The sequence below is a fragment of the Oncorhynchus gorbuscha genome, linkage group LG20, assembly GCF_021184085.1.
Source record: "Oncorhynchus gorbuscha isolate QuinsamMale2020 ecotype Even-year linkage group LG20, OgorEven_v1.0, whole genome shotgun sequence".
Taxonomy (NCBI): domain Eukaryota; kingdom Metazoa; phylum Chordata; class Actinopteri; order Salmoniformes; family Salmonidae; genus Oncorhynchus; species Oncorhynchus gorbuscha.
Window position 1 is genome coordinate 12,329,589 of NC_060192.1, and position 21,499 is coordinate 12,351,087.

General features: G+C 42.1%; 2 pseudogenes; one reads left to right on the forward strand and one right to left on the reverse strand.

Moving 5' to 3' along the window:
• The first annotated feature begins 972 nt into the window (after nt 1–972).
• On the forward strand, nt 973–19,794 carry LOC124006753 (annotated as a pseudogene).
• Nucleotides 19,795–20,379: 585 nt separating this feature from the next.
• The window catches only part of LOC124006624, a 29,865-nt pseudogene continuing 28,745 nt past the window's right edge, over nt 20,380–21,499 (reverse strand).

A 21,499-nucleotide genomic window follows, 5' to 3' on the forward strand; every position in this document is an offset into this window, starting at 1 on the left:
TGCTGCCTGCTGGAGGACGACGCTGTCACTGCATTGAGTTTGCAATTAATTTCACAAACCAACGATCGTAGCCTACACACAATATTAAACAAATATTTCCACCACGTACTTGCTTGACTCTGCAAATAAATGCAGAAGTTAATCTGTGTGCAGGAATTTCCTTTTATTATCCAAAGATAGCTATGTGACGGTGCTTTTATTGCCATCAGACTTCCGAGATCAGTGTAACGCTCTTTGTGTCTGAATATTCATATTTTGTACCAAAATTAACCAAATCTCTCAACTGGTGTCAACAATGCATAGGAATGGTTTTCCATTGTTTCTCTCCTGATTTGATCAATATGACCGTTGTGATTACTTGTCACACTAAGTAAAGGGTCAATTTGATAGGGGGGATGTCAAAGAGTGTTGGTCAGTCTCTCAGTCAATATGAAATGAAACTAAAAGGTAAATTAGGTTATATCTGTGGCTGGAGCATGACCTACGTAAAGGCATCGACAGTAAGACCGCGGGGGTGCAGTATAGAGCTCAGGGTCCTTTGTGCAAGACCATAGGGGATTATAGTGGTGGGTAGGCTAGGCGGTATAAGGGTTGCCACTGAGTAGAGAATGATTGAGTTTAGTGACCCCCTCTACCTCCCCTCTCCATCTGTTCCCATGTCAGACTTGCTCAGCTCCTGTCTTAACTCTGGTGGTGCAGACTGGAGAGTCTAGCCAGGACACCATGGCATGACAATATCCTTCTTTCAAATAATAGGCCTTCAACAAAAAAATGTCCTGGAGTACATATAGGAACATGACACAATGTGTACATTTTTAGCAGCATCGTGTATTGGTAGGAAAGAAAGTCAATGATATGGATGGATCTGAGCCTGATTGACTTGAGTAGATGTCCAGAAAACGGATTTACCACCTCTTTGTAATTCGCAAAACGCAAATCGCTGATTTGATTGGCTGTCCCGTGTGCTACAGGAAGAGGTTTACGAAGAGAGGTGTTCATTGATTGGTTCGTTCTGTCTTTGTATGCCAGGCAGCTGAGCAGCCTGTCCGTTTGAATGTGCAGGGATTGGAAGGGACCATTTCCATGGACCATCTGTCTCACAGGCTAGCGATACAACAAAGGACCCAGGATGGTGTTAGTACATGTCGGATATTTGGTTCTTCCCGTATTTGGCTCTGTAAGAAATAGAGGTAAAGTTATGTATTTATTATGTCAATTTTTTAGGTATGTTCTCGTTCCTGTACGAAGTAAATATTAAAGCCAGCTGCCATCTGCAGTGCCAGACGCCAAGCTAATAATGCTAGCCAGCCAGCTAGCTAACGTTAGCTGCTTAGCTAGCCAGCCTGCTAGCTCAACTTCGCTCGAGCGACTAAAATCTGGCTTTGCAGTAACGTTAAAGGTTGTAACTAATCGAACAAGGTCAAACGAAATAATCAACTTGTGTACCTGATGTAACTAACGAATGCGCAATGTTTGCAATCCTTTCTCGTTTGCAATTCTTATTGTCAAAGCCAAACGTTAAATTGTCAAGCTAACTAACGAAGCAAAATGGCAGCTAGCCAGCCAACACCGCTAGTTTATGTGGTATGGGCCAGCCTTTACTATTAGGCTGATAGAGGCGCAAGGACCATCAGTATAATAGTCAATTTTATTACTAACAGTACAGTAGGATATAACTAGCGGAGTCGTTTCTACCAATTTGGCCTACAGTACTCGAACTGTAAATGTATGTTGTATTTACTCTGGTCGAGCAGCTGGTTAGCGAACATCACATCACATCAGTGGCATCAATTGTTTATCCTTATGTATTGGTTTTTGGCGAGTGACAATATCGTGTTAGTGTGTGTTGCGTCTGCTAAATGACTTAAATGTAAATGTAATGTTGTGGGATTAGTTGACTTCAGCGAACTATTTGGTGTAGGTAGGTTAATGTTATTGGCAGAGACTGTACTTTAAATCGGTTACTAAATCCCTCATTTATATACATTTTCATTTTGCAATTAACTCCCGAAAACGACTGCCACGTTCAATCAATCTGAGCTGGTTGGCTGACGTTCGGCGTTCTAAAATGCACTGCAGTCTAGTGACGCGTTTTCTTCTTAGTCAACTATAGTCCGGTCAGTAACGCTATCCCGTAGTTTTGTTTAAAAAAAAAAAATTCTCTCAAACCCGAAACCAAACCCTATGTCTAGTTTTGAGCTATCAAGCTAACGTTATATATTCCAGGAAAAACACGAGCACAACTGATTGCCTTTTGTTTCGCTCGATTGCAAACACCATAATAGCCAAAGCGGCCAAAATAAGTAACATCCTCGATATGCAGTAAAAGGCTATACTAATCATGTAATAATAATCATATGAACGTGCATTTTAAGAGACATGCATTAGCACCAATGATTTCATTGTGCTTTTATTTGTGTTCTTTTTTCCTGTTCCATAGTATCGAGGCTGGCGCTACATTCCGCATTTCTCAGACCTTTGTCCCCTTCCATTGTGTTGCTAACGATCATCTGCTGCTGTCTGCCGTAGCCTCTGCCTGTTCTCTGCATCTAGCTGTATTGTGAACCCCTTCTTCCTCATTTCCTATTTCCATCTGAAGACGACATTGGCATTAAAACCCGAGTTCTCCCACTCATACCGTATCCTTCTGTGTAACAGACTAAAGAATAACTCCTTCTCTAGAAAACAGTTTTGTCTTTATTTAAACTGTCATGTTGCTCTTTAGTAAATAACCCATTGTAGCCTTAGACCTAGTACTACAAAATGTCATTGTGATTCTCCCATTCAGTGTGGATAGACTACATTCTGCTGTAAATTTCTGTAAAGTGGATACATTTAGACCCCTTGGCCCCTCGATTAGATTATAGTCCGGCTTGATCGAACTTGTGGATAGCTGTCTCCAGTCATCCCTCTTGAATCTAAGTTGCATTGTACCAACTTGCATTTGTCAATTGGACCTGATGGCCTGTTTGAAACGCTTCACATTCATTCCCCCTTCCAAATGCTATCATCCTAATCACAAATAACCAATTGGACAACTGGCTGCAATAAATCTGCATTCTAATTTGCATGCCCTTTCCCCAAATGATCCTAAATTGCCACCTTTGATGGTCCATGCACCTGTTCTGGTGGCTAAACGGCCAGCCATAATCCTATATGTGTGTACGAGCCCTTGTCTCATCTAATTGAATGAACCCATTTAGTCTGTCACAGCGAATCTTCGAGACTTGCTTTTTAATATTCCTTTTGTGATCCACAGTCATGCTAAATTCCCCAGTCTCAACACCTCCACAGAATGCTATCCATTTTACAGGGATGTGTATATCCTGCACTGCTGTAGAACTCCTTTTAGAATCAAAATGTCTTTATTCTTTGGTTGTGGTTTCTCTACCTTATGTTCTTGTATTAGAACCTAATGCATGATCATTTTTTATTACTTTTATGTTTTCACATTGAACAGCAGATTCCAATGTAATTTTGGTGTAGAGATGTCCCTGCTGTACTGAAATCTGCTGTAGCATACACATCTACTCATTGGATGCTGCTTCTGTTCTGTTAACCCTACAGAGCATGGTCGGGCCTTGCCTTTGGTCTTTATTTGCATGTAGTTATATTATTATTACTATTATCACACAGTGCCACACATACTAATATTTTCCAATAAAGACTTGTAGTATTTTTCCTAACCTTCAGTGTGCTTTTTGCTGATTTCCATGTGTGTGTGTCCCCACCACCGTGCCATCACTAAGGCAGCCCCCCCCCTCCCTCTCTGTGCTCTCATCTCTCTCTTGCGGAGGCACTTCAAGGTGCTGCTCTCTCCCCACTCCCAATCATAGGGTTAGGGACAGTCAAATCACTTGGTCCTACTGGGAAAATACATTTTGACTGAGACACGGGAGGCGGGGATTAATGTTGGAACCATAGTCACCCCCCCCCCCCAATCAATACACATTCCATCTGTATTTGACTCTTGTCAGCTGTAACACATTGGTTGTTTACTGTAATAGTAATAGTGAGCAAAATCTGTTTCTTCCTTTCACCCTTTTTTTGCCAGTCTCGGTTTGTTTTTTAAAGATTTTTGTAATCTGGTTACAAAAGTGTTATTCCGTATATGCACCATGTGTCGCACGCAGCGGATTAATTTGGCATTGAATATTTTGCAAAATAATGAATCTTGAATTAGTGTCTTTCAGAAACTGACCAGGACGGGAGATTGAGTGTTGTTATGAGGCTGAATACACACCTTGAAGTTCCTCTACATGACACCCAACATAAAACACTGATTTAAGTGCTATGGAGGTTATGCCGGTGCTGTTTACTTTGGTGTTCTTCAATAGAGTTTTGACACGTGGCACCAGCCATTTAATAGCTGTACAGACTGAGTTGGTCAACATAAAGCATTTGAATTGTTATATTTGCTATATAAACTAGCAAATAGATAGACTTGCCTGTATCTCAAGACTAGCAAGTGAAACTTTTACTTTGACAACACTACACCGCAAGGAACAAGTGATGTCTTTACCTTGACATATACACTTAGATGCATAATTCTCTCTTGCTTCAATATGGAATGACACCTAGCTGTTCAGGTGAGCTAGATCAATCAGCATCAAACTGAACTCAATTAGCAAAACAACTTAATGATACTGTATTTAAAATGCATTTGAACAGCTCAATACACTTTGCAGTAAAAGACATTACATCAACCCTAAGTCGGTATAAATCTGTGACAAAAGCACAACATCTCTGAGTTGCCTTGTTTTACCTTTTAGATAATGTCTTAAGCAGACTGTGGTTGTATCCAGTTTTATACACAGACAAAGTTGGATCTGATTTAAGTGCAATTTGAAAATGGGCAAATATTTGTACACGGTAAAGGTAAAACCGCTTTTATGTCGGCTAGGCCTATTTGATGATGATATAAATTTAGGCTAGATTGTGTTAAATTTGGTCTCCACATGGCCAATTAAATAAGTCTGCAATGATGGTGCAGAGCACTTTTCATGCATAGTCAACTGCCCTCGTTTAATGAATATCTCATGTTTTGGGGAAAAGAGGCTTTCTTTGACAGTTTCTTGTCCCAAATAAACAAAGCTAAGGTTTATAGCCTTCCTACCTACAGGTAAAGGTTATTGTCACCGCCTTGGTCTTCAAATGCTTACAAGGTCATATTCGGGAGTCAATTACAAATTATTCAACCCTACTGTAGTGTTCCATGCAAGCAGCCACTTTAGACTTTACGTGTGTATTCTAATCATGTGATGAAATAATGCACAAATCACTAGAATTGATATGTGCACCTTATCTTACTATACTTTAGTATGCACCGGACACCTACAGCCATAATTGAGTTATGAATCTTTTGATACTTAGGGTTATTTATATGTAAAACATAAGATGTTACCCCCTCAAACCAGTTTGCAATTTCCTACTAAACCCTGCACTTGGGCAGATTACATGCCATTACATCAGATAGACCTAGGTACTAAATCCTTCATGATTGGTTGATAGCTACTGCACTGATTAGCCTACACATTACCTCTTCACCCCTCTATTTGTGCACTGTAAAGTAATGGGATGCTTATGCTGCCGAGGGAATGGGGGTGTGTAGTGTAGATGGGGATTATGTTGGGGGGGAGTAGTAGCAGTGATTATAAAGCTGCAGAGACAGCCGGGTTGGACGTCAGACTGCTGCATTCATGTATAGGCAGGGCTACAGGCTTGTCAGTCAAGAGGGGGAGCTATGCCGCAGCCGCACCATGAGGGAGGGGCTGGGTGTGTGCGTGCAGCTCTGGAGGGTCTGAGCACAGATATGCACCAGTCAGGAGATTTGCAGCCTGAGCTCAGTACAGAGGTATGAGCAGACAGACAGTCAATAATAGGCTATAGAGGCTGTATGCTGCTCAGTCTGTCAATGGTGCAATGTGTGCCAAGTAAGGTGTATTTAGTAGGCTATTTTATGGTCCATTTATGATTAGAATCATCAAGGGTTCTCTCCAAGGAATGTAAGAGGGGTGCTCGCACACCTTGTGACAGGTGTTCAAAAATGAAATGCCCCCCTTCTCAGCAGCAACACCTTGTTAAAAAATACTGGGGACAACCCTGTCATCATAGGACACATCCACCATGAGATATTGTTATATCCAAATCTAATAAAATGTATGATCATGTTTCTCCTTTGTTACTGGGGTCAGTTTAACCGTTTGTTATTGAGTTCTGTAATATAAGTAGCATTTGGATTTCAATCCCAATTTTCTTACATTTATGAATATTGTAAAATAACATAAATGTAAAGCAATCCGTCAGAACGGAGTGAAAATGCTTTGAAATGGCATCCTCTTCCACCAAAGCTAGAAGCCAACAGTTTTTTTCCGCTCTACTTCCTCAGCCAGCCAACACAATCTCCTCTTATGGCTGAGGTTCACTGGGTTTCCTGTGTCTCAGGGCAATATATACTGTAGCAAAAGAACAACCAAGCAGAATATGTCATCTTAGTTTGTGACTAGAACATTCAAACTGCTTTGAATTACGTAGGCTATGATGTAGGGGGGGGGGTATACAATTTTGAGTTGATCTGAAGTAACCTTTTCAGGTTGTAATTTAAACCACTGTATCAGATAAATACATTTGTCACTTGAATTGGTTACACAATGTAATTCAACTATCAGCTAAAAGTATCAAGTACACCTCTGCTTATCATAATCATTACAGAGGCAGTGCTACTTTAAATTAAATTCCCCTCTGAACAGTAAAGATAATGATTAAACCCTCTCGTCTCTGCATCAAATTAGAACGAAGTTGCAATAGCTGTTTTATGAGCCATTCTTTATCATTTATGGAGGTCAGTAGTATCGTTTTATTATCACAATAATAGTCAAATAGCTTGGGTGATTATTCACGAAACTATAACAAAAAAAGAACATGACTTTGGGGATTTTCACAATGTATTCCATAGAAGGGTCCTTTGTAGGAAGGATTGTTGACATATATTTTACATGTTGTATCTTAAAGCTTAATTGAGAAATAATTAATTGAAGTTGGAATATTTGTGACATTTTGGCCTTGCTCTGGCCTCCTTTAAGACTCCATAGTGTTTCATCTGGTAAGTGCTACAAAGCAAGAATTGATGTCATATGAAGCTTTTCCGCTTGCTCTGTAATCTAAGTAGTATTTTGATTTCAATCACAATTTTCTTATGTTCATTTATGAATATTGTAAAATAACATGAATATTGAAAATATACAATTTTTCATTAGGCTATTTTTTCAATACATTGTTGAACATAATATACTCTACAGGCATATACAAGTTGAACATATGTCAACTATCCTTCCTCCGAAGGACCCTTCTATGGAGTACATTTTTAAAAAAATACTTTGGCTTTTTTGTTCTTGTTTTGTGAGGAATAACCTGCTTGCTGAATAAACTAGGCCTTGGAGTCTGCTCCCCGGCTCAGACAGCTGGGGGCTGAAGGAGCAGCTGCCTCCCCCTCCTCACCTCCCTTCTGTGTGTAATGGATATTGATTGTTTGGCTGCGACCCAGCAGTGTGCTGATTCAGCAGGTTGGCCAGCGCTTCACAACTCCTCCTTTGAGGAACAGAGACAGACCGAGAGGCGGCATTAACCCGGGGGTGATACGTGGAGAATATATCAGCAGCAGCTTGCCTCAGATGGAACTGTAGGATTAGCTACAGGTCTGCACCTCAATAGTCTAATTGTCTGTATTGGCTTCCTCTTGTGTCCTTTGCTTCGAGCCCAGTTCTCTTTCAGATCTGTGTGAAGGACGGTTTCCAAAAAGGATCTTAAGTTCTTCATTAGAACCTTCGTTGGAGCGTCGAGCTGTTTCCCAAAACCATTGTTATTAACGTTGCACTTAAACGCTCGTAATCTAACGCCTGCCTCAGACCACTTGTAGAGCGCTAAATGCGTTTTAAAAAAAATTGCCCTCCCGCATGACTTCATACACAGATGTCCGCTAAACATAGAGTCACTTAGGTTATCCGTCTCTGACTGCCGATAACTTCAGAGTAAAGTTGTATTATGTCTTTGCAATTGATACAAACAAGCGACATATTAAAAGATGCATCAAATGAAAACCAAGATGACTGTATTAAAATATAAACAGTAGGCTATAAGCCTATTTATTCAATCATATTGAAATACTTTTAATGTTCAATTGTGTTTTATTTTGCTACTTGTAGGCTACTTTCTGTAATTTGTCTCAATATATTTCATGATGTGTAGCCTAAAATGTGGGCAATGATGTGCCAAGTAGGTGATTTTGTGAATTTTGGGGGGGTAAGCATTAGAATAAGCCACCTCAATATATGCAGCCGTAGGTGGTAATATCTCTCTAGGAGCTGATCCGTCTGTTAAGCTATTATTTCCTTTCTTTCGATCTTATCAGTATAGAAACACTCTCCAACCACGCACTTAGCGATCTTTCTTTCTTCGTGGTGTTTTGGGGAACGATTGTTACGTCTTCGGGCCGTTGTAGGAAAGATGCATCATTAAAAACTTGTAAGCTTAAGTTCCATCGGGAAACTGGCAACCCTGGACAAGTGAAAGCAATTTTGGCATGTCTATCTGCCATGTTGTGTTCACCTGCCTTGTCTTTCCAGATCAGCGAAGATATAAGAAAATTAGACAAGATGAGGACCCCACTTTAGACTATTGAGTCACACCCTAAGTGGCTGGTGGATCTATCAGTTGATCCCATAATGCCAGGCTCCATAATGAGAGAGGCCTATAGGCCTAGTGTTCAGAGGTCTGATGGTAATACTGCAGTTACATCTCACAGCTGGACAGGCAGGTAGAGAGTGGCTGTTTTCCTTGTGAATAAGTAGCATGTTGAACGTTGAAAATATGAACCGCCATATCACGTTAAACATTCTCGTACACTAGAACTCCGTACCATATGAAAATATGTGTTCATTCAAGGTGCAATTAAACCCACGGCACTTATTTATAACTTTTATACAAACCTACTTAAGCAAAAGTCCTCATCAAACCTTGAAATCAAACTTAGCTGATATTATCAGAGACCTGCTTGAAGTCCAAATCAAACTAAAGGCCAGTCGGTCGGTGCCCAATGAACCCCTTCACTCCCAGCTGACTCTGTAGAACGGAAGGATATGAGCTGAATAGTTTGGCTCTCTCTGGAGGTTAGACGTCTCTCCACTTTGTCTGTTCTTCATCTGCTCTTTCATCTGTTTTGTGTTTTCTTCCTGGGTGAGGTCACTTTCTGTTTTCTCTCTGTGTATGATTGATCTGTATGACTGTGTGTGAGTGATCTCGTGTGTGTGTTGTCAGTTTGTTTCTGAATGTGTTTTTACGATTGTGTTGGTTAAAACTCTGTGTGTGTGGTTTTGGTTTCTGTCTGAGAATGATTTATACGTCTCCTGTCTGTTGTCAGATTGTTTGTCATATTTTGTGTGATTATGCTATCATTAGATAACCGCCGGCAGGTAGCCTAGCGGTTAAGAGCATTGGGACAGTAACTGAAATGTCGCTGGTTCAAATCCCCCGAGCCAATTAGGTGAAAGATCTGTTTTGATGTGACTTGAGTAATACACTTAACTATAATTGCTTATGTAAGTCGCTCTGGATAATAGCATCTGCTTAATGACTAAAATGTAATGTAAAATGTCTGTGTAGTTCTGTGTGATGTTTAATTGAGTGTGACTGACTCCCTCTATCTGTTTGGCTGTTCACTGTCTGTCTGTGATTGGTGTGATCACTCAATCTTTCTACTCTCTCTGGCATCTTCTTTGATTGGGTGAGTGTTCTCTTGTCTTGGTTGATCACTCTGTCTGTCTATTCCGGGTGGGTGTGATTCTCTATCGTCTGATTGGCTGAGTGACTTTTCGGTCTTGTCTTGATTGGTTGAGGCCTACTTCCTCTAAATCTTGATTGGGCGCGCTTGTCTCCCGCAGGAGCACACTTCACCAGGCATCAGCACAGCCATGCTACCTCCTGCCGACATTTTAACCTTGCGGCCCCCCCAGGCTCCCATCTCAGCAGAGTTCCCCCTGGGCCATGCCAGCCAGCCCCCCCAGACTGGCCTGGCCCCTCACCTGTCCCCAGCCCCCCACCAACCGCCGGCCCTGCCGGCCCCCCCTCAGTTCCAGGACGTCCAGGGGCCTTCGTTTCTACCTCAGGCCTTACACCAGCAGTACCTCATCCAGCAGCAGCTTCTAGAGGCTCAGCACCGAAGGATCCTCCCACACTCCCGGTATGACCACACACTTTTTTTTAAGCTCACTCTCCAAGACACTTTGACATGCTCAGTTAAATACACTCTTGGATGCTCATTAAGACACACACTTTATCCACCCTTCTTTCTCGCTCTCTCTCACACACACACGAACAGACATTAGAGCACTACAGCCCCTCCAATTTCCAAATGCTAATGGATGTAAATGCCTCCTCCTTGCAGGCGAACACAGGAGCGCGTTCCTCTGAACCCTCACAGGCTCCGCTCGGGGTATGACTACACCCCTCCCCTCCACGTCCCCCAGCCAATCAGCCAGCAGCCTCGCTACCTGGCCGAGGGCACAGACTGGTGAGTCACTGTTTAAAATTAAACCGGGAACCATGGAGACGTTAAGTCATTGTTCCACCTCCGCGTCTGTCAGGCATTAGTGTGTTTGTTGATTTAGGTGTATCTCCACCTGCATGTAGAGAGCACCTCGGGAGTGTTTATGGCTTTGGGTAGTTACTCATAAGAACGGATCTATTATTAGCATACCCATTCCAAATCACAACCTTAACAATTTGGGAGGTAAATGCTAAACTGATCATAGATCATAGCTCAACTGTCCTGCCGTTATTGATTTCTTTTTTTTTCTTTAAAAAAAAAAATTCTTCCACTTTAAATTTTAAGTGTTTGACTTTTTACTACATTGTAAGGAGCTAGTAACATGAGCACTTTTTATCTTTATCTCTGTCATTCAGCCAAGTGAATACAATCTATTTTCTCTCACTCATATAGTACATATGCGACCGATAAAGTTTAATTTGATAATTGTTCATCAGGCATTTTACAGAAGCGGTTCGCTACCATGAGCTGCGCTGCTAGCCCGGTGCTCGAGGTGCCAAAATATGAAATTAGCTGAAGTATTGAGCAGCCGCTGTGCATGGTTGACCAATGAGCAGAGTTTTGTCAACCAATCAAACAATGTTTTAATGACAACATTCGAGCTGACAACAACCGGGACCTGGTCTCTACAAACAGTAGGCGAATGTTCTTGCGGTTCAATTGCTATTTATCGCAGCCTGTCTGTAAACGCCTTCATATTCTGTGTTGATGTTAATCGAGGTCGCTCACTGTCCCTCTGTTCGTAGGGACCTCAGTGTGGACGCTGGCCTTTCTCACCATCAGTACCAGCTCCAGCAGCTTCCACAGCACTATCAGCATTACCTGGCGGCATCCCCCAGAATGCACCACTTTCCCAGGAACACAACTTCTACTCAAGTGGTACATCAATGACTTGTCTGTTTTGGTCTGTCTCTGCTTTGTTGTTGTTTTATGTCTATCTTTATTGTTCAGTGTCTTTGTAGATCTATGCTTTAGCTTTTTTTTAGACTGTGTGCTGCCTGTTTTGGGGTCTATGTTGGTGGTTTGTCTGTCTGTCTCTGTCTTTTGTTTGGTGTCTGTCTCGCTGTTTTATTAGGTTTAGGTTTTTGCTTGACTTCTGTCCCGTGCTGTATGTTTCGGTCATATCTTACGATGTTCTGTGAATGACTAAAGTGTTTTGTGTGTTTTTTTTGACAGGTTGTACACGAGATCAGAAACTATCCATACCCCCAGCTACACCTGCTGGCTCTACAGAGCCTCAACCCCTCACGCCACGCTTCGGCTGTACGAGAGAGCTATGAGGTAAACGTCCATCTCTAGATGTATCCTACCATATTCTGTTTTACCTATAGCTGTATTCTATATCTGTTGTTACTAGTGTTATACATGTGTACTAGAGGTCGACCGATTATGATTTTTCAACACCAATACCGATGATTGGAGGTCCAAAAAAAAAAAGCAGATACTGATTAATCGGCCAATTTTTATTTATTTTTTATTTGTAATAATGACAATTACAATACTAAATGAACACTTATTATAACTTAATATTATACAACAAAATCAATTTAGCCTAAAATAAAATGAAACATGTTCAATTTGGTTTAAATAATACAAAAACAAAGTGTTGGAGAAGAAAGTTTAAGTGCAATATGTGCCATGTAAAAAAGCTAACGTTTAAGTTCCTTGCTCAGAACATGAGAACATATGAAAGCTGGTGGTTCCTTTTAACAGGAGTCTTCAATATTCCCAGGTAAGACGTTTTAGGTTGTAGTTATTATAGGAATTATAGGACAATTTCTCTCTATACGATTTGTATTTCATATACCTTTGACTATTGGATGTTCTTATAGGCACTTTAGTATTGCCAGTGTAACAGTATAGTTTCCATCCCTCTCCTCGCCCCTACCTGGGCTTGAAACAGGAACACATCGACAACAGCCTCCCTCGAAGCAGCGTTAATCTCGGGAGTTGATAGGCTTGAAGTCATAAAAACAGCTCAATGCTTGAAGCACAGCGATGAGCTGCCGGCAAAACGCACGAAAGTGCCGTTTGAATGAATGCTTACGAGCCTGCTGGTGCCTACCATCGCTCAGTCAGACTGCTCTATCAAATCATAGACTTAATTATAACATAATAACACACAGAAATACATTTACATTTACATTTAAGTCATTTAGCAGACGCTCTTATCCAGAGCGACTTACAAATTGGTGCATTCACCTTATGACATCCAGTGGAACAGTCACTTTACAATAGTGCATCTAAATCTTAAAGGGGGGTGAGAGGGAATACTTATCCTATCCTAGGTATTCCTTAAAGAGGTGGGGTTTCAGGTGTCTCCGGAAGGTGGTGATTGACTCCGCTGTCCTGGCGTCGTGAGGGAGTTTGTTCCACCATTGGGGGGCCAGAGCAGCGAACAGTTTTGACTGGGCTGAGCGGGAGCTGTACTTCCTCAGTGGTAGGGAGGCGAGCAGGCCAGAGGTGGATGAACGCAGTGCCCTTGTTTGGGTGTAGGGCCTGATCAGAGCCTGGAGGTACTGAGGTGCCGTTCCCCTCACAGCTCCGTAGGCAAGCACCATGGTCTTGTAGCGGATGCGAGCTTCAACTGGAAGCCAGTGGAGAGAACGGAGGAGCGGGGTGACGTGAGAGTACTTGGGAAGGTTGAACACCAGACGGGCTGCGGCGTTCTGGATGAGTTGAAGGGGTTTAATGGCACAGGCAGGGAGCCCAGCCAACAGCGAGTTGCAGTAGTCCAGACGGGAGATGACAAGTGCCTGGATTAGGACCTGCGCCGCTTCCTGTGTGAGGCAGGGTCGTACTCTGCGGATGTTGTAGAGCATGAACCTACAGGAACGGGCCACCGCCTTGATGTTGGTTGAGAACGACAGGGTGTTGTCCAGGATCACGCCAAGGTTCTTAGCGCTCTGGGAGGAGGACACAATGGAGTTGTCAACCGTGATGGCGAGATCATGGAACGGGCAGTCCTTCCCCGGGAGGAAGAGCAGCTCCGTCTTGCCGAGGTTCAGCTTGAGGTGGTGATCCGTCATCCACACTGATATGTCTGCCAGACATGCAGAGATGCGATTCGCCACCTGGTCATCAGAAGGGGGAAAGGAGAAGATTAGTTGTGTGTCGTCTGCATAGCAATGATAGGAGTGACCATGTGAGGTTATGACAGAGCCAAGTGACTTGGTGTATAGCGAGAATAGGAGAGGGCCTAGAACAGAGCCCTGGGGGACACCAGTGGTGAGAGCGCGTGGTGAGGAGACAGATTCTCGCCACGCCACCTGGTAGGAGCGACCTGTCAGGTAGGACGCAATCCAAGCGTGGGCCGCGCCGGAGATGCCCAACTCGGAGAGGGTGGAGAGGAGGATCTGATGGTTCACAGTATCGAAGGCAGCCGATAGATCATTAATATGGTTGAATCCGGAAACTATCATCTCGAAAACAAGACGTTTTTTCTTTCAGTGAAATATCGTTCCGTATTTTATCTAACGGGTGGCATCCATAAGTCTAAATATTCCTGTTACATTGCACAACCTTCAATGTCATGTCATAATTACGTAAAATTCTGGCAAATTAGGCGGCCCAAACTGTTGCATGTACACTGACTCTGCGTGCAATGAACGCAAGAGAAGTGACACAATTTCACCTGGTTAATATTGCCTGCTAACCTGGATTTCTCTTAGCAAAATATGCAGGTTTAAAAATATATACTTCTGTGTATTGATTTTAAGAAAGGCATTGATGTTTATGGTTAGGTACAGTCGTGCAACGATTGTGCTTTTTTCGCAAATGCGCTTTTGTTAAATCATCCCCCCTTTTGGCGAAGTTGGCTGTCTTTGTTCGGAAGAAATAGTCTTCACAGAGTTCGCAACGAGCCAGGTTAGCAGGCAATATTAACTAAATATGCAGGTTTAAAAATATATACTTGTGTATTGATTTTAAGAAAGGCATTGATGTTTATGGTTAGGTACACATTGGAGCAAGACAGTCCTTTTTCGCGAATACGCACCGCATCGATGATATGCAACGCAGGACACGCTAGATAAACTAGTAATATCATCAACCATGTGAAGTTAACTAGTGATTATGATTGATTTTTTATGAGATAAGTTTAATGTTAGCTAGCAACTTACCTTGGCTTCTTACTGCATTCACGTAACAGGCAGTCTCCTCATGGAGTGCAATCTAATCAGGTGGTTAGAGCGTTGGACTAGTTAACTATAAGGTTGCAAGATTGAATCCCCGAGCTGACAAGGTAAAAATCTGTCATTCTGCCCCTGAACAAGGCAGTTAACCCACTGTTCCTAGGCTGTCATTGAAAATAAGAATGTGTTCTGAACTGACTTGCCTAGTTAAATAAAGGATAAATAAGGGGTAAAAAAAAAACGGCCAAATCGGTGTCCATAAGTACCGGTCGACCTCTAATGTGTACTATACATGTTTAACAATTTAGCTTTAACGGCAATGCCTTATCTGTTCTATATCCCGTTACCAGTGGACTTGCAAATGCCTAGTGAAGTTCTGTCTAAAGCCTTGTTCTCCTGTGCCCTAGGAGCTGTTGCAGCTTGAAGACAGGCTGGGAAGTGTCAGTAGAGGAGCAGTTCAGACCACCATAGAGAGATTCACCTTCCCACACAAATACAAGAAGGTGAGGAGGCAGCTCTTTCAGCTACAAGTATACACAGAACTGGAGCTATATTGCAAATGTCTTAGACCAAGAAGACATCCTCAAGGTCTGTGGGCTTTACAAGTCTCAGACAGGCCTACCTCAACACTAAAGCATGATTCCAAATCATCATAGATACACAAGCACAGGTTAGCATTCTGTGTGGTATGATTATGGTGCTGTATACAAAGTTAAAAAAAATATATATATATATTTTTAAAGCAATGTCGCTTACTTCTGAAGCCTTTTGTCTCTTTTTAAAAACTCTTGAGCACTGATGACCCCATTTGATTATAGTCTGGATATGTCATTCGATTGGTCCACAGAGGAAGCCTCTGGATATGAAGATTGGTGAGAAAGACGAGGAGACTGACGTGGATGAGAAATGTACCATCTGCCTGTCGATGCTGGAGGACGCAGAGGATGTCAGGTAATGACTGTCAGGACCCTCTGAATAATGAGTAGGCTGCAACTGATATGCTCCCAAAGGTGATTTGTTGTGTCCATTTCTGCGTCTCGTCAATCAATAACCTTTGGGAGCATATAAAATATACCAGTGTGATGTGTATACCGTATATTTCTTTCTTTCAATATATGTGAATTGATGACCAGACGATTTATCTTCCTCCTTTTCTCCCCCTCACCCGTCCAGGCGGTTACCCTGCATGCACCTCTTCCACCAGGGCTGTGTGGACCAGTGGCTGGCGACCAGCAGAAAGTGTCCAATCTGCCGCGTGGACATCGAGACGCAGCTCCATCCTGACAGCTGATGGCCCGGGGGTGAAGCCTGACGGCCTGGCTGCTGTCAATCACCCTGGCGTGTTTCCTGCTCCCATCCACCCAGGCCCTGGTCCCTCCTCACACGGGTGCTTGCCAAATGTCTCCAGACGTCATGTGACATCACCCTCTGACTCACGCTTTACTGAGCCAATCCAGGATTACTTGCTGAACGAGAGAATGGAGTCTCTCTCTCTCTCTCTCTCTCTCTCTCTCTCTCTCTCTCTCTCTCTCTCTCTCTCTCTCAATAAAAGCACATCCCCGGCAAAAAGACACACACACACACACACACACACACACACACACACACACACACACACACACACACACAGGGTTTACTTAGTTGCTTGCTGGAGGTGGGGTGTTGTTGCCGTCGTGTTGTTGTAGGTAGGGGAGGCAGGTGTGTGTCCTGTTTCCTGTGTCTTTGTAGCATGTTCTTAAAGCCATGACATTAATGTACTGAGTGAAAAACACACTACCCCACTTGCCAGCTGGCCACACACACACACACACACACACACACCTTGCTTATTCTGCCACAACAGGAATCAAAATCAATCACGTAAAAGCCCTGTCGCCATGTTTGCCTACAGATCATTTGTGGTAGTACAGTAGCAGTATCAGACACAGCAATACAGTAGTTGTACATTTGCTTGGGACTGATGCTGTCATCAGTGTTGGGACATAATACGACTATTTCACCGCTGCCATGTCGGCCTGCCCCAATGCATGGGTTGGCGTGTGTTTGAGTAAATACACAGGTTAGTGAGTGTTTCACCAAAAGAGTTATGGTATCGCTTGACCTGCTGCAGCACGGGTTAATGTGTGTGTTCTGCCCCAGTGTGTGGGTTTCAGTGTGTATTTAACCAATGCGTGATTATGCGTGACAAACTTAAAGTGCGAGTTAAAGGGGAATATAGACGTTAGATTAACGGTGGTTTGATTGGAGTGCTTGTAGAATACAAAGCCAAATAAGGACTTTAAAAAATGCAAAAAAGAAATGTAGTAAGACCCAATCCCCCATCATGCACTGCAGTGACTGGGTGAGGTGTGGGGCATTCTGGGTATGCAGGAGGGTTAGCTGCCCTAGAAACAGCGACTCTGTGCCATCCCCTCCTGGCGCAGACGTTATGGCTGAGCAGTGTAGTGAAATGCATGTTTCAATGTTGGCTTGGGCTGTTGTGTTAGCGTACAAAAAAATTATAAGGGGAGGGGAGGGGGTTGTCTGTGCATGACTTAGTTAATCTGAGCTGTGACTATCTTTCTAAACACTAACAAATAAAAAAGAACTGAGCACCATGTCAGTGGCTGTCCCTGACCTGTAGCGTGTGTTCATCCTGCCCCTTTTTGGTGGCAAACAAAATGGAATCCTATTGTGACGTTTACCTTATTGCCTAAAGAACAAGCACATGTGATGATAGATATTAGCAACAACCTCTTTCTTTGGTATTGCATTTGCGTTGGTTTCTGTATATTTAGGTATATAAACACGCAATGTTTTGGACCGAGTGAGGAGCTTAGTTGTTGAACTTGTGTTTTTGTGTGACAGATCTCCCCCTCGTTGTTGCTATGCTGGTTTCTATGCTGTATTGCTAGAACAACAATGTAGAATGTTGTGTGATGGGGGCAGTATCCACAGTGCGGACGGACGGACGGGGGGGCAAAATAAGGGTCATAGAACACTTTTTATTGTAAAAAAAAAATGAAGGATTTAAATGTTGATATTTTATGTTTTCCTTTTGATCTGTTGCCCTGTGACGTTTAAGTCAATGTGCATAAACAGTACATAGCAGTGCCAATCCTTAAGAACCTATCTGTCATATGCATTGTGGACTGTATTGAAGTATTGAAGCATTAGGAAAAATTGAATTGCCCTGTGGACTTAGTTGTGAAGGATTGGGACAGACCCTTACTGACCTGTGCACTGCCAGTGTTGATACTGCCTCCTCCTTTAGTGGAGTTTTCTATGGGATGTTTTGATAGTTTACACAGGGTGTTGTCAGTTGAGATGCCTTAAGTATTTAACAATCATAATTTATTACTAACTGTAGATATCATGGGTACATATTTAATTTGATATAGTTTGTTTTGTTGCAATTTAATCAATTTATTTAGAAATAACAAAAAATGATTTACCTCATTTTTGCGTTGTTTTAAATGGGAATGCTCCGCATGCAGTTGTATTTTTCCTGAAGAAATTAAACAAAAAAGCCCTGCTGTTTGATCTCTCCTCGAGCCGGCTGTGCTATGTTTACTGTCCCGAGCTGAGCTGTCTGGCCTGCCCTTCTCATGTGGTGCTGTGGATATCTTGGTTACATTCCATTCAATGCAATTTTACCTTATCCCCTATGCTGTGACGTAGTGGACAAACTGCAATGAAATGAAATGGTTTTTAGTTGAATTGTTTTCCTGTTTCACATTTTGCACTCTTAGTTTTAACATGGGAACCCTCTCACTGGCATAACAGTTTACGAACATAGATGTATTATCATCATTATTATATAACTCTGTCATTTCCAGCTCTCTGCGTCTCATCCTTCTATCCATTCTGTCTGTTACGAAGCATGTTCCTTCTCGTCTTTCATGGGATATTTCTCCTTACCTCCTTTCCAGAAAAACATGTAGTTTTGAGTCCAACAAGTGCCTCGCTTCTAGTGTCAAGAGATATTACCTTATGATTTAAACCGCATTCATTTACCCAAAATCCATCTCCAAATAGTGTATATTGTTGTCATTCCTCCTTTATACCCTCCTTTCGCTTTTTAAGGTCACCACTGACCAACCTGCAAGGTGAAATACATATGTCAGCCCCCGTAAGTGAAGTGTGGGATCATCCGGTGGTGTGGTTGGCATATATTAATGCTTTCACTAACCAAATATATCTGTGATTACCTTATGAGAGAAATGAAAGCAGCTATTTAGGAGTATTTGGACATAACCAGTTGTTCTCCTTTTTTTAGTTAAACTCTAAATCGTACCTAATCAGACCATTCCTTTCAAATAACTTTGTTTTATAAAAAATGTATGAAATATTTGACCAAAACCTTTCTACAAAGAGGCAGGTTTCACTGTGTTCATCTACGCTACACTAATTATTCCCATCTTTCACTTTCCCTTTATTTTTTCATGACCGTCCATCCCTCCCGTCACTCAGAACCCATCCAATGTTTCCCTTCACAATCCTCTCTCAAGGGAAAACAAGAACAGAGGATCTCTTAAAGCACAAACTAACTAAAAATGCATGTATTTCTCAGGTTTGGATATATATATATATTCTCGATGGTATATAAGTATATGGTGAAAATATTTGCAGATTACACTAAGAATAACACAAATAATTCATTTTGCTGCTGCTTGCATCTGACAAACAAAAACTGAAGGAAAGATAAAATATCCCAAAAAGTGCCAGTGAAAGGGCAACCGCCACCTTTGTATGAGATATCTGCTGTTTTAGCTGTGACTGCGCAATGTTTTTCAATATAGGATATTTTATCGGAGAGTAGAACTATTTATCATTAATATTAAAGCAATAGCTCATTAATGATGAGTGTGTTGATGAAGAACTGGATGAGCGTATTGTGTAAAATGTTAGATTCACATTTGGTGGAATTTTGTACTTTATTTATTACTACTAATAATGATTTTAAAAGTTGCATCGCTAAACCGAAACTGTTCTCTTTTTTTTTCAATTTTATTTCAAGGCTTGTATATTATCCTTTTTGTATGTGCTCTTTTTGTAATAAATTGGATAAAATGGAAGGTGTATTATGGGTGTGCGTGAGTGGAGGCTAACTTGTGTCCCTAGAAGGCCAGCTAGCCATGCCTCTAAATGTTTTTCAAAAAATACTTTCATTGAGAATGAGACATGATCTCCATCCTGATGATGCTGACAATCATGTTTGGATTTGTTTTCTGAGGCTCCCTTCAAAGTAATCAATCTCGCCTGGAGCTGAACACATCTGATAAAGCATTTAAAAAATATGTTTTCAGAAACAAGTGTTTTGAATAAGCAGTACAAAACTGTATACACTTATAAAACCTCATTTGCAACATGCCATCCCTAATAGGTACTTAAAAATGTTGGCACGATCATGTTACCTGAACTTTTGACCCTTTTGTGTTTTAGCCATCAAGTCCAGGCCATTTCCTCACGTAGTATTGGAATATATATATATATATATACACTATGACATATTCAAAAAATATAGTAATAAATATGTGTTTGTGAGAGCATGACTGTATTGAGGCAATAAAAAATGTCAATGGGAAAATGAAATGGCTGCTCACATCCAAACTCCACTTAGTTTGCATCTCTCCATCACAAAGATCCTTGGAAATGGTCCAACATACTGTGAGGCCTTTCCTGCTCGGCTGTGCAATTGAGCCCCGAGGCTTATAGTAAGTGCTTGATATAGTGGAGAACTCTCAATATAAGGTCTTTAGTACTTTGGGTAGAGGACCCTGAAGATCTGGCAGTCCACTTTCTTGGTTGCCAGCCACTTCCCACACAGGAAGATGGTGATGTCATTGGCCGTGTTGGTGACCTCCACACAGTCCAGCTGGGACTGAGTCCAGCAGGAAGCGGTCCGTCTGGCCACGCTCAAACAGGTCGCGGGACTTCTGCCGCAGCAGTTGGAACCATAGATGCTAATGAAGACGTTGGCATCGGTGCCCACCCCCTTCTCGTTGCTCGTGATAATATCGTACTTGATGGTTACCAGTCTCCGGGCCTTTCTTGTGAAGCTCTCGGTGGTCTTGGTCACAAACTCGTCCCTCTTCAGGTAGAGCGGGATCAGGGCGTTGCAGATTAATAGGATCCTGGAACAGGAGCGATATGAAAGGAGTGATTCTCTCTTCCACAAGATGGAGAACTTGTGAGTTCACACACAATATATTTCTAGCAGCAGGGTTTTTTTTGTACCCTACCGAATAAGCACCAGATGGTTGATATATAGTACATGGGTTCAGGCTAGGGGTCATTCACCTGTTGTTTAGCTCTTTCTCTATGACGACGACCTCCACATGCCAGAATGCCTCTCATTTCACCTCCTTCCCATACTTGGCAGTGTAGCCCAGGCAGATGCCAGCAATGTCACCCAGCTGTTTGGAGAAGTTCCTCTGAATGAAAATAAGACCCATTGCGCGAAAAGCAGTAAAGAATATTACAAGCTTCATTAAATACGTTTTGCAAAGATTTGATCTGAAACAAATAGGTGATTTTATGAGCTCTTTTCATGCCTGGCGATGTCTATCGAGTTTATTACTACTAGTGATTGAATTCCATTGAATTCCATAAGAGGAGAGTATACTGTTGAGAGGCCTGACTCATCAGTCTGTAAAAGAGCTCTTATTGCCAACTGAGATCATTCTAAGCCTGGCTGGCATAACAGAAAAAAAAGAGAAAACCCTCCAACCCAATCATTTCTGCTTATTCTTTACATAAACACAAGCCCAAGAGCAGTGTACCG